This window comes from Oncorhynchus gorbuscha, linkage group LG07 (genome assembly GCF_021184085.1).
Source record: "Oncorhynchus gorbuscha isolate QuinsamMale2020 ecotype Even-year linkage group LG07, OgorEven_v1.0, whole genome shotgun sequence".
NCBI classification, from domain to species: domain Eukaryota; kingdom Metazoa; phylum Chordata; class Actinopteri; order Salmoniformes; family Salmonidae; genus Oncorhynchus; species Oncorhynchus gorbuscha.
The window spans coordinates 81,502,319-81,515,885 of NC_060179.1; positions in this window are offsets into that span (position 1 = coordinate 81,502,319).

Genomic DNA, 13,567 nt, shown 5'->3' on the forward strand with positions numbered 1-13,567 from the left:
TTATAATCATAATATAATGTGTCTGTAATTTCACTGAAGGATGCTATCTAAGAGCTCCTGACTACTGTATCACAGCTAAGCCCGGCTGTTTATCAATATAGATTCAGGGCCCGATTTCAGCATTAGAACCTTTGAGCTCAATGGTTAAGGCTAAATTCATCGTTAGAACCATTAAGCTCAATGGTTAAGGCTAAGTTCATCGTTAGAACCATTAAGCTCAATGGTGAAGGCTAAGTACATCGTTAGAACCATTGAGCTCAACGGCCAAGGCTAAATTCATTGTTAGAACCATTGAGCTCAATGGTGATGGGTAAATTCATTGTTAGAATCATTGAGCTCAATGGTGAAGGCTAAATTCATTGGGGCGGCAGGGTAGCCTAGTGGTTAGAGCGTTGCAAGTTCATATCCCCGAGCTGACAAGGTACAAATCTGTTGTTCTGCCCCTGAACAGGCAGTTAACCCACTGTTCCTCGTCCGTCATTGAAAATAAGAATGTGTTCTTAACTGACTTGCCTAGTTAAATAAAGATAAAATAAATTGTTAGAACCATTGAGCTCAATGGTGAAGGCTAAATTAATCTTGACAGACTACTGGGTCTGACTGGTGAAAAGGGGAGCTGATGGTTAGAAGGTGTTATTGTTTCATACCTCTGTTCCTGTCTTGTCAGTGTCAGGTGGTGCCCACAGAGACATGAATAATGCCTTAACTCATTGTCAGATGAAAGTGGTCCTAAGCAGTTCAAATACTATCTGAAATACTTTATTAGTGCTTGTCTGGCTTATTGGAGCTGATAGAATCGTCCAAAAACTGGAGAGGCTAGTCATATGGCACTCAGGGCAGGCTAAAGCCCTTTCTCAATGTATTTGATCCCGGGATTGATTCTTTGTCACATGGAAGCGGTCCTAAGAGTTATCCGTTCCAGGGCCTGGGACTAAGTTGGGATTAAAATTGCTCCTGTGCAATTGATTGGCTTTGCCCGGAGGGCTGTCACATTAATGATGGTAAAGCACGTGGCCCTACTGTGTCGCACAGAGTGGCGTGTTTATCAGGAAATGAAAACTCCTAGCTAACGAACTGAACTAGGGGTGTCTTTGGAGGCATGGGACCATTGACACCGTGTTCCCTATTTCGTGCACTTCTTTTGATCAGGACACATAGGACTCTGTTCAAAAGTAGTGCACTATGTAGGTAATAGGGTGCCATTTTTAGAGTTCTATTTAGAGAATAGGGTGCCATTAGCAAGTCATTTTCAAAGGTGTAGCGTGATGAAATTTAAAGTGACAATGACACCTTTTTGAAATAAATAATTTGGACTGATATTCTGGAGGACCTGTTTGTTTCATTTCTACAAAGTAAACATTTCAGTTCTTCTTTAACTCAGTAAGTCATCATAAACTGTCGATGTTTAAATCGATGTTTAAAGCAGTGTTTAAAAAAAAACTGTTGGCTCTGTTTTTGTAATGTCTGGTTTGTTGTGGATCTGTTGTAATGGAATTTACATTTTGTAATGGATACTCCTCTCACTCCTAAATGTTGTGGAATGCGACTAGTTGATTCAAATCTGTTTAATGTTTGTTTTGTGTTTGTAATTAGGCAGATGCCTTCCCTGATTAGGTTCTGAGTGAGCCTCTTGGTATTTGTGTATAACTGATCTAATTCAACTTTGAAGTGCATATTTGCTCTTGTCTGTTGATAACGTGTAAATGGAATCTTCCTCAGCCCATGTTTCATTTTGTAAATTGTTGTAACGTGTAGCTTGACCAAGCTGTGTTATAGTGTATTTTGGCGACCTATGTAGATATATCACGGGACATCTGCAGGGCACTACCTCTGAAATAGGAAAGCACACTTTTTCAGAAACAAGACAGACTACTGGATTCATTTAATGTTTTTTTTTAATACAGGTACTAGTCCAGAATGGGGCGGCAGGGTGGCCTAGTGGTTAGAGCGTTGGACTAGTAACCGGAAGGTCGCAAGTTCAAATCCCCAAGTACAAATCTGTCCTTCTGCCGCTGAACAGGCAGTTAACCCACTATTCCTAGGCTGTCATTGAAAATAAGAATTTGTTCTTAACTGACTTGCCTAGTTAAATAAAGATACAAATATGTTTCCAGATGATGCATTGTTTGATCCTCAAGAACAAAAGGGGGTGTGTCAATATGTTTTAATAAGGGTCAAAGGCCAAAGCTTTACGTATGGAAATATACAGTCCTGAATAAACCAAAAATAGTCTGAGGACAAACTAGATAAAGCCTGACTACAATAACCCTTATGAGAGGGTATATACTGACTACAATAACCCTTATGAGAGGGTATATACTGACTACAATAACCCTTATGAGAGGATATATACTGACTACAATACCCCTTATGAGAGGGTATATACTGACTACAATACCCCTTATGAGAGGGTATATACTGACTACAATACCCCTTATGAGAGGGTATATACTGACTACAATACCCCTTATGAGAGGGTATATACTGACTACAATACCCCTTATGAGAGGGTATATACTGACTACAATAACCCTTATGAGAGGGTATATACTGACTACAATAACCCTTATGAGAGGGTATATACTGACTACAATACCCCTTATGAGAGGGTATATACTGACTACAATACCCCTTATGAGAGGGTATATACTGACTACAATACCCCTTATGAGAGGGTATATACTGACTACAATACCCCTTATGAGAGGGTATATACTGACTACAATAACCCTTATGAGAGGGTATATACTGACTACAATACCCCTTATGAGAGGGTATATACTGACTACAATACCCCTTATGAGAGGGTATATACTGACTACAATACCCCTTATGAGAGGGTATATACTGACTACAATACCCCTTATGAGAGGGTATATACTGACTACAATACCCCTTATGAGAGGGTATATACTGACTACAATACCCCTTATGAGAGGGTATATACTGACTACAATAACCCTTATGAGAGGGTATATACTGACTACAATACCCCTTATGAGAGGGTATATACTGACTACAATACCCCTTATGAGAGGGTATATACTGACTACAATAACCCTTATGAGAGGGTATATACTGACTACAATACCCCTTATGAGAGGGTATATACGGACTACAATTCCCCTTATGAGAGGGTATATACTGACTACAATAACCCTTATGAGAGGGTATATACTGACTACAATACCCCTTATGAGAGGGTATATACTGACTACAATACCCCTTATGAGAGGGTATATACTGACTACAATACCCCTTATGAGAGGGTATATACTGACTACAATACCCCTTATGAGAGGGTATATACTGACTACAATACCCCTTATGAGAGGGTATATACTGACTACAATACCCCTTATGAGAGGGTATATACTGACTACAATACCCCTTATGAGAGGGTATATACTGACTACAATACCCCTTATGAGAGGGTATATACTGACTACAATACCCCTTATGAGAGGGTATATACTGACTACAATACACTTATGAGAGGGTATATACTGACTACAATAACCCTTATGAGAGGGTATATACTGACTACAATAACCCTTATGAGAGGGTATATACTGACTACAATACCCCTTATGAGAGGGTATATACTGACTACAATAACCCTTATGAGAGGGTATATACTGACTACAATAACCCTTATGAGAGGGTATATACTGACTACAATACCCTTATGAGAGGGTATATACTGACTACAATACCCTTATGAGAGGGTATATACTGACTACAATAACCCTTATGAGAGGGTATATACTGACTACAATAACCCTTATGAGAGGGTATATACTGACTACAATACCCTTATGAGAGGGTATATACTGACTACAATAACCCTTATGAGAGGGTATATACTGACTACAATAACCCTTATGAGAGGGTATATACTGACTACAATACCCTTATGAGAGGGTATATACTGACTACAATACCCCTTATGAGAGGGTATATACTGACTACAATACCCTTATGAGAGGGTATATACTGACTACAATACCCTTATGAGTGGGTATATACTGACTACAATAACCCTTATGAGAGGGTATATACTGACTACAATACCCTTATGAGAGGGTATATACTGACTACAATACCCTTATGAGAGGGTATATACTGACTACAATACCCTTATGAGAGGGTATATACTGACTACAATAACCCTTATTAGAGGGTACATACTGACTACAATAACCCTTATGAGAGGGTATATACTGACTACAATAACCCTTATTAGAGGGTATATACTGACTACAATAACCCTTATTAGAGGGTATATACTGACTACAATAGCCTTATTAGAGGGTATATACTGACTACAATAACCCTTATTAGAGGGTATATACTGACTACAATAACCCTTATGAGAGGGTACATACTGACTACAATAACCCTTATGAGAGGGTATATACTGACTACAATAACCCTTATGAGAGGGTATATACTGACTACAATAACCCTTATTAGAGGGTATATACTGACTACAATACCCTTATGAGAGGGTATATACTGACTACAATAACCCTTATGAGAGGGTATATACTGACTACAATAACCCTTATTAGAGGGTATATACTGACTACAATACCCGTATGAGAGGGTATATACTGACTACAATAACCCTTATGAGAGGGTATATACTGACTACAATACCCTTATGAGAGGGTATATACTGACTACAATAACCCTTATGAGAGGGTATATACTGACTACAATAAACCTTATTAGAGGGTACAGTACATTCGGAAAGTTTTCAGAACCCTTCCCCTTTTCCACATTTTTTTGCGGTAAGGCCTTATTCTATAATGGTTTAAAAACAGTTTTAAAATATTTTTTTTAGCAAATCTTTAAAACAAAAAAAACATAAATACCTCATTTACATAAGTATTCAGACCCTTTGCTATGAGACTCGAAATTGAACTCCATCCTTGAGATGTTTCTACAACTTGATTGGAGTCCACAAGTCGTAAATTCAATTGATTTGACATGATTTTGAAAGGCACACATCTGTCTATTTAAGGTTGACAGTTCATTTCAGAGCAAAAACCAAGCCATGAGGTAGAAGGAATTGTCCGTAGAGCTCAGAGACAGGATTGTGTCAAGGCACAGATCTGGGGAAGAGTACCAAAACATTTCTGCAGCATTGAAGGTCCCCAAGAACACAGTGGCCTCCATCATTCTTAAATGGAAGAAGTTTGGAACCACCAAGACTCTTCCTAGTGCTGGCCGCCTGGCCAAACTAAGCAATCGGGGGAATCAGGAAGGTGACCAAGAACCCAATGGTCACTTTGACAGAGCTCCAGAGTTCCTCTGTGAAGATTGGAGAACCTTTCAGAAGGACAAACAATCTCTGCAGCACTACACCAATCAGGCTTTCATGGTAGAGTGGCCTGACGGAAGCTCCTCCTGAATAAAAAGGAACATGACAGCCCACTTGGAGTTTGCCAAAAGGCACCTGAAAGAATCTCACACCATCAGAAACAAGATTCTCTGGTCTGATGAAACCAAGATTGAACTCTTTGGCCTGAATGCCAAGTATCAAGTCTGGAGGAAACCTGGCACCATCCTTACGTTGATGCATGGTGGTGGCAGCATCATGCTTTGGAGATGTTTGTCAGTGGCAGGGACTGGTAGACTAGTCAGGGTCAAGGGAAAGATGAACGAAGGAATGTGCAGAGAGATCCTTGATGAAAACCTGCTCAGGAGCTTAGACTGGGGCGAAGGTTCATCTTCCAACAGGACAACGACTCTAAGCACAAAGCCAAGACAATGCAGAATCGCTTCGGAAGCAAGTCTCTGAATGTCCTTGAGTGGCCCAGCCACAAAGCCTGGACTTGAACCCAAACTACCATCTCTGGAGACACCTGAAAATAGCTGTGCAGTGACTTTCCCCATCCAACCTGACAGAGCTTGAGAGATCTTCAGATAATAATGGGAGGACTACAATAACCATGTCTTTATGTGTGAGAATTGGACTCTGAGTTAAGAGATACCTTTCAATGTTAAATGGCAAGGAACTAGACTGCTTTCTCCTGTTCTGTTCCAAAGACTAAAAAGTAGAAACTATCACAAAAGCTGTTAGGGAAAAGGTTGGGAGAATGTGTCACAAAGTATTAAAGATTTTAGGCGCTCAGGACGTTTCAGTTACTTAGAGAAGGAATACTCCTCATTTCATTACCTTCAACTGTCTGTGAGCTGGATGGAAGATTTTTTTCCCTCTAAGTAGCACTGATATAATTTCTAGAAATTAAAACTCGGAGAGAGCTGGCATATGTGAAAGTAGCATCACACCAGAAGTGAGACAACTTGAGATAATAATAATAATAATAATAATATCAGGTGTAGTTAGTATGTTATGACTGAAACAGAAAAGTTGAGGTGAAAACCTAGAAGGGTGTTTTTTCAGACTGTCTCATCAATTAGCTAACACTGTGGTCTGAAGAGCCTTGAGGTGGAGTACAGCCTGGAGCCTGAAGTACAGCCTGGAGAGGAGACGTTGTTGATCTCTCGTCCACTTCTTGCCACCAGGTAGATGAGGAGGAACATGACAAGCTGCAGTCATGGTATAGACCGGATCTGACTGGATCTCCTTGTTAGGACTGGAACCAATGTGTGGTACGGCTGGAGCATCACAAAACGACAACTACCATATTACTGCCCTTTAGGAAGAAGCCTATAAAACGGTTCTCTTTTCCTAAAAGTCTTACAGTAGATGAAGGAAATGGAATCAATCAAGACTTCTGAAGGAATCTTATTGACATGATTTAGGTACATTTCTTATTATTTTATAATAAGTAAAATAAGAACACTGAATAGAATGATCACAAAGACAACCATAATTACATTACTGCTTTTGAAATGTACTGTATAATCAAGAGTATTTTTAATAATGGAAATCAATATTATACCAAGATTTATTCCAAGTACAGTTCACATGCTGAATAGCATTCAGTGAATGCAACATGGTTTGTTAGTTCACTGATCCCATATTTCTTTACTAATTTAAGATTTCATTGAAGAGAGTTGAGCCGGGCTGGAAAGGGAGCAGGTCGACCGTGGGAAGGAGTGGTGCAGGCTGGGATGAAGAGAGTTGAGCCGGGCTGGAAAGGGAGCAGGTCGACCGTGGGAAGGAGTGGTGCAGGCTGGGATGAAGAGAGTTGAGCCGGGCTGGAAAGGGAGCAGGTCGACCGTGGGAAGGAGTGGTGCAGGCTGGGATGAAGAGAGTTGAGCCGGGCTGGAAAGGGAGCAGGTCGACCGTGGGAAGGAGTGGTGCAGGCTGGGATGAAGAGAGTTGAGCCGGGCTGGAAAGGGAGCAGGTCGACCGTGGGAAGGAGTGGTGCAGGCTGGGATGAAGAGAGTTGAGCCGGGCTGGAAAGGGAGCAGGTCGACCGTGCGAAGGAGTGGTGCAGGCTGGGATGAAGAGAGTTGAGCCGGGCTGGAAAGGGAGCAGGTCGACCGTGGGAAGGAGTGGTGCAGGCTGGGATGACTGTCAATGGTAGGCAGATTATTAGGCAGATTATTAGGCAGATTATTCGTCTTAAAGTAGTCCCAAAGAATGATCTTGTCACATTTCACAGGTCGGATTAAGGATATAACCAGGAGGGGCGCTTCAATCGGGACTTAGTGTCACGAGGTGGGGAGGCTGGATAGCAGGCAGGCAGGCAGGCAGGCATCGATGCATGCAAGGCATTTATGATGTCAGGAACTGGAAGGTAGAGTTAAAAAAACAAAATGATTTTTTACCTTTATTTAACTAGGCAAGTCAGTTAAGAACAAATTCTTATTTTCAATGACGGCCTAGGAACAGTGGGGCAGTAGCTGAGACAGAACAGTCTGTCTGGAGAAGAGAAGTGAGGCAGTAGTTGAGGTAGTATCAACTTTCATTTCAATTTGAACACTGAAATATCATTGCACAGTGTTTTTCCTACTGTCATTTTACCATGCAGAAAAGTTAAATTAGACCACTTACATCTACACTGACAGATACTGTTGGCTTCAGGACCGGGTTGCGTACTTCAGTATTTAATGCAGTTTCAAAAAACATGTTAACCATCGCTCTGAGTACATCAGTCATGTATGTATAGCTCACTGTAAATCAATGGGGTGTCCGCAAGTCACAGTTCAGTAGGACCTCTTCAAAAATCAAAACAAATGCTGCTTCATAGCCTTCACTATAAGCCAAACCCCTCACCACCACACACAGGCTTCATCTAAAATGGCACCCTATTCCCTGTACAGTGTGCTACGTTTTGGCCAGGACCCATAGATGCCTGGTCAAAAGTAGTGCACTTGGCTATATAGGGAATAGGGTGCTGTCTGGGACCGACAGTCACTACTACTGTGAATATACCACTTCAGGCTACTATCTCCCAAATGTAATAAAGTCATCAAAATATGATTTGGGCCAGCTGAAGAAAGTCAGGCAATTTTTTTCCTCAGGAAAATTACCCTTTTTAGTTTACACTATTTTCAGTCATTCATGTTTTATGTTTAAACTCAATCCATAGCATGAAAATGTGTGGTGTATAGTGCTGCTGGGTTTATGAGCCCCATTACAGAGGTTTTACTGTGTATCCTTCCACTAATGGCCTTCTATAGTCCCAATAATTTATTGCCTGTCGGCTCTGTGGCTGTCCGTTAGAAAAGCAGGTTGACACAGAGCCAATGGTTAGAAGAAGTGCCAGACCTGGTTTCAAACACAATTTGAAATAATTTGAAATACTTTATCTGTGCTTGTTTGAGCTTGCCTGGACCAATAGAATAGTCCCATAACTGTAAACCCCACCCATCTGGCACTCTAGGCAGACTACAGCAAACAAAAATGTATTTGAAAGATTTAAAATAGTATTTTAACCCAGGTCGGAGATGTGCCTGACACTGTTTAGTTGGGGGGGGGGGGGAGTAACATGTCATACCCGAAAGCCAAGCGAAATATGTTGTCTCTTAATTAAAACCTTCCAATGCCATGCTGTTGTCATGGTTTCAACGTTTCAAGGCATATCAACAGCTTTATTTTCTTGGTTCTCTGACATCTTTTTCTGCTTCATGTGTGGTTTATAAGTGTGTTTGGGAAAGATCACATTGTTCCCATGGAGATTGATTGACAAAATGGACACTTCTCCCAATTAGAGTGGAAAGAAAGCCTCATTAGTTTCTTAAGGGCTTTTGACAGAGAGCCCAATAATTTACCATAAACTCAAGACTTCATGTTTGGGAAATAAAAGTCTCATAAAGCAAAGTTTAAATACTTAATTAATAGTTTATGATGTTCTCTAAAATGTGGTGCTCGTATATAATTGAATACTTAAACACCCAGTTAAATTGTTGCATTTCATTACGGGAACTTATTTTCAGCATTTATTTGGTGGTGTGTGTTTATGGTTAGATGGTTGTCGTCAGTTAGTGAGCTGTGACGTGAAGTGCACATGGCCATAAGACCAGCTTTCAGACGCTGGCATGATTTTCTGGTTCTTGGTGAGAGACATGAGATGCATCCTAAATGCTACACTATTCCCTATGTGGTGCACTACTTTTGACAAGGCCCAATAGGGCTCTGGTTTTTAGATTGACTTTTTACTCAACATGAGGGGGGGGGGAATCCACTCTTTCTTCTCAAGACCTTTTCCAGAACGGAAAAATAAGCTAGAACATTTGGAATTGGAACAAAATAATTCATTTTTTTTAAACATCAAAAAACAGTTCCTTTGCTTTCCCTTGTCTACTTTCTCCATCTCTTGTTCAGTCAGTGGTGTTTTGCTAGTGACAGCAGAGTAATGGGGTAACGTGGGTCATTGATCTTTAGCAGAATTTTACATTGGACTATGCCTCCAAGAACGTGGAGTTTAGGATATGGGGGAAAGGGGAAAGGGTGATACCAAGTCAGTTGTACAACTGAATGCCTTCAACTGAATGTCTTCAACTGAATGCATCTTCCACATGTAACCCAACCCCTCTGAATCAGAGAGATGCGGGGGGGGGGGCATAATCTACATCCACGTCTTCGGCACCCGGGGAACAGTTGGTTAACTGCCTTGCACAGAGGCTTGTCAGCTCGGGGATTCAATTCAGCAACCTTTCAGTTACTGGCCAAATGTTCTAACCACTAGGCTGGTTGATGGTTTATGGTTTATTATGAGGACATTATTGAGAATCTATTGAATCAGTAGATTCACAGGTTAAATATTGAAACATGTACAAGATGGAAACAAAATGGAAGATTAAAAGCGAGGCAGAGCCCAGCATGTCAGCAGGAGACAGTGAGCTGAATTTAACAATAACCTTTCAATAACATTCATGTTTATATTCCATGTCAGTACGGTTTACAGAAATGGGAAAGAATGTTTAATTTAAAGGGGATCATACCAGGATCAGGGTACAAGGCCAGACATCTAAGGCTTTTATCTCAGTTGGCTTCTCAACGACCCTAATGCATTTTATAATGTACAGCTGGACTAAGTTGAAATCTTCTTCAGTCATAGACTTATATGTCCTTATTACCAGGTAATCTGCAATAAAAGTACAATGCATTATACTTCTCTTGGTAATCTGTGATTTGAGTGTTCCTTAAACCTCTTTTTATTAGCTCAAACAAAAGGAAGATCCTCGTGGAATTAGAGCAAAGTTTACCGTGGTCATTTAGGGATGTCTCTGAAATGGAACACACCAACTGTAAATTAAACTGTTGAGGATGGAATTAGGGGTGAAATATATACTGTATATATATATATATATATGTACAGTACCAGTCAAACATTTGGACACATCTACTCATTCAACGGGTTTATCTTTATTTTTACTATTTTCTACATTGTAGAATAATAGTGAAGACATTGAACTATGAAATAACACATATAGAATCATGAAATAACCAAAACAAGTGTTAAACAAATAAAAACTTGTTTTTATATTTGAGATTCTTCAAAGTTGCCACCCTTTGCCTTGATTGACAGCTTTGCACACTCTTGGCATTCTCTCAACCAGTTTCACGAGGAATGCTTTTCCAACAGTCTTGAAGGAGTTCCCACATATGCTGAGCACTTGTTAGCTGCTTTTCCTTCACTCTGCAGTCCAACTCATCCCAAATCATCTCTATTAGGTTGAGGTGCGAGAAAAGAAGATACACCCATACTGCTCTTGCGAGTATAACCTCTCTTTGTTAAGCTTTACGTATCGGCCTCAAGGCTTTTGTCAGAGCTCTGTAAAGCTTAAGAAAGAGCAGTGATACTAGCAAGAGAAAGAGAGAGAGAGATGTGGGCAGGGGTTAGGCAAGTGATTCCTAGGAGGAGGAGCTGGTTATGCTTCAGACAAAATAAATTCTGGCCCTTGGTATTGGCCAGTCAGCAGGGGGGTATGGGGGTGTTGAGTTTCACAGGGACCAGAGTCTCTCTGACTTTTTCACAAGGTACCGTTTGAAGTTTTAAAACCCTATAGAGGATTATTGGGGTGATGAATGAATCTAAAAAGGGGGATAGTGTAGTTTAAAGTTGAGGCGCCACTTCATCATGAATGAGGAGGACTTTTGGCCATTTTTAATTTTAAGGCTCCCGAGTAGTGCAGCAGTCTAAGGCATTACATCTCAGTACAAGAGGCGTCACTGCAGTCCCTGGTTGGAATACAGGCTGCGTGACATCCCATAGGGTTGCGCACAATTGGCCCAGCGTTGTCTGGGTTTGGCCGGGGTAGGCTGTCATTGTAAATAAAAATTTGTTCTTAAACTGACTTGCTTAGTTAAGTAAATGTTAACAAAAAAAGCAAGGGGGAACATTTTCTCCATCTGCAAGTTTTCTTAAGTGATTTAATTAAGAGTTTAAAAAGAAAGTGATCTAAAACTGTCCCTTTAAACTGAGAGTATCTTATCCTGGTCTATTCTGGAGAAAAAGTGGGCCAGAATTGCAGAGGAGATTGACCTACTAGCATGTATTCTCCAGGAGGCAGTGGAGGGTAGAGCTGTCTGGCCAGCTGGGATTCTTGTGATGGGGATGAGTAACTACATGCTGTGTATCCTACTACAGGTGTTGCCTAGCTATAACTACATGCTGTGTATCCTACTACAGGTGTTGCCTAGCTATAACTACATGCTGTGTATCCTACTACAGGTGTTGTTGCCCAATCTGTAAGTCGCTCTGGATAAGAGCGTCTGCTAAATGACTTAAATGTAAATGTAAATGTACAGTGAGCGGGTGGGGCTGAGGGATGAGTACAGTGAGTGGGTGGGGCTGAGGGATGAGGTTAGTGAGGGGGTGGGGCTGAGGGATGAGTACAGTGAGCGGGTGTGGCTGAGGGATGAGTACAGTGTGCGGGTGGGGCTGAGGGATGAGTACAGTGAGCGGGTGGGGCTGAGGGATGAGGTTAGTGAGGGGGTGGGGCTGAGGGATGAGGTTAGTGAGGGGGTGGGGCTGAGGGATGAGTACAGTGAGCGGGTGGGGCTGAGGGATGAGGTTAGTGAGGGGGTGGGGCTGAGGGATGAGGTTAGTGAGGGGGTGGGGCTGAGGGATGAGGTTCGTGAGGGGGTGGGGCTGAGGGATGAGGTTAGTGAGGGGGTGGGGCTGAGGGATGAGTACAGTGAGGGGGTGGGGCTGAGGGATGAGGTTAGGGAGGGGGTGGGGCTGAGGGATGAGGTTAGTGAGGGGGTGGGGCTGAGGGATGAGGTTAGTGAGGGGGTGGGGCTGAGGGATGAGGTCCGTGAGGGGGTGGGGCTGAGGGATGAGGTTCGTGAGGGGGTGGGGCTGAGGGATGAGGTTAGTGAGGGGGTGGGGCTGAGGGATGAGGTTAGTGAGGGGGTGGGGCTGAGGGATGAGGTTCGTGAGGGGGTGGGGCTGAGGGATGAGGTTAGTGAGGGGTGGGGCTGAGGGGTGAGGTTAGTGAGGGGGTGGGGCTGAGGGATGAGGTTCGTGAGGGGGTGGGGCTGAGGGATGAGGTTAGTGAGGGGGTGGGGCTGAGTGATGAGGTTCGTGAGGGGGTGGGGCTGACAATGACATGGTTGAACAGTCCCAGTCCTGGTGGTCTTGTCTTTCATGCATTCAATCTTGAAATTATTCCCTGGTTCCGAGGTCCATGTTTGTGCTGAAATCGGTGACATCATCACGTAATCTTTTTTTTATTTTTTAAACCTGTGTGTTTACGCTTGCAACTTCCTGTTTTTTTTGTACGGGCTGCATCACAATCCACTGAATCTGCCGTTGTCAGTCATTCGCCTATGCAGAAGACAGGTGCTTTAGAAAAATCTGTGAGACGATGCGGACATGAGAGGATGCGGAAAAGTAATTTTTCACAAAAACATCTGTGAAGTCCGGAAAGGTTTGAGCTAGAAAATATTTCGTCCACCATGGATAGCCGAGACTCTCAGAAAAAGGACATGTCGGCTGTTTTGCTCAGCCTGATCTCATAGGCTAGACGTAACATAGTAAATGTAAATCCGGAACACTCAAATTAGTATGATATGTTACCTTTGGTATGGTTACGTTAGACAGAAGGTTACTTAAGGCAAAAATGAAAGTAGGGTGGTTGGTCAGGGTGCATGGGTGTTTAAATCTCATCATGGACAGCTTTAGCGTTTTTG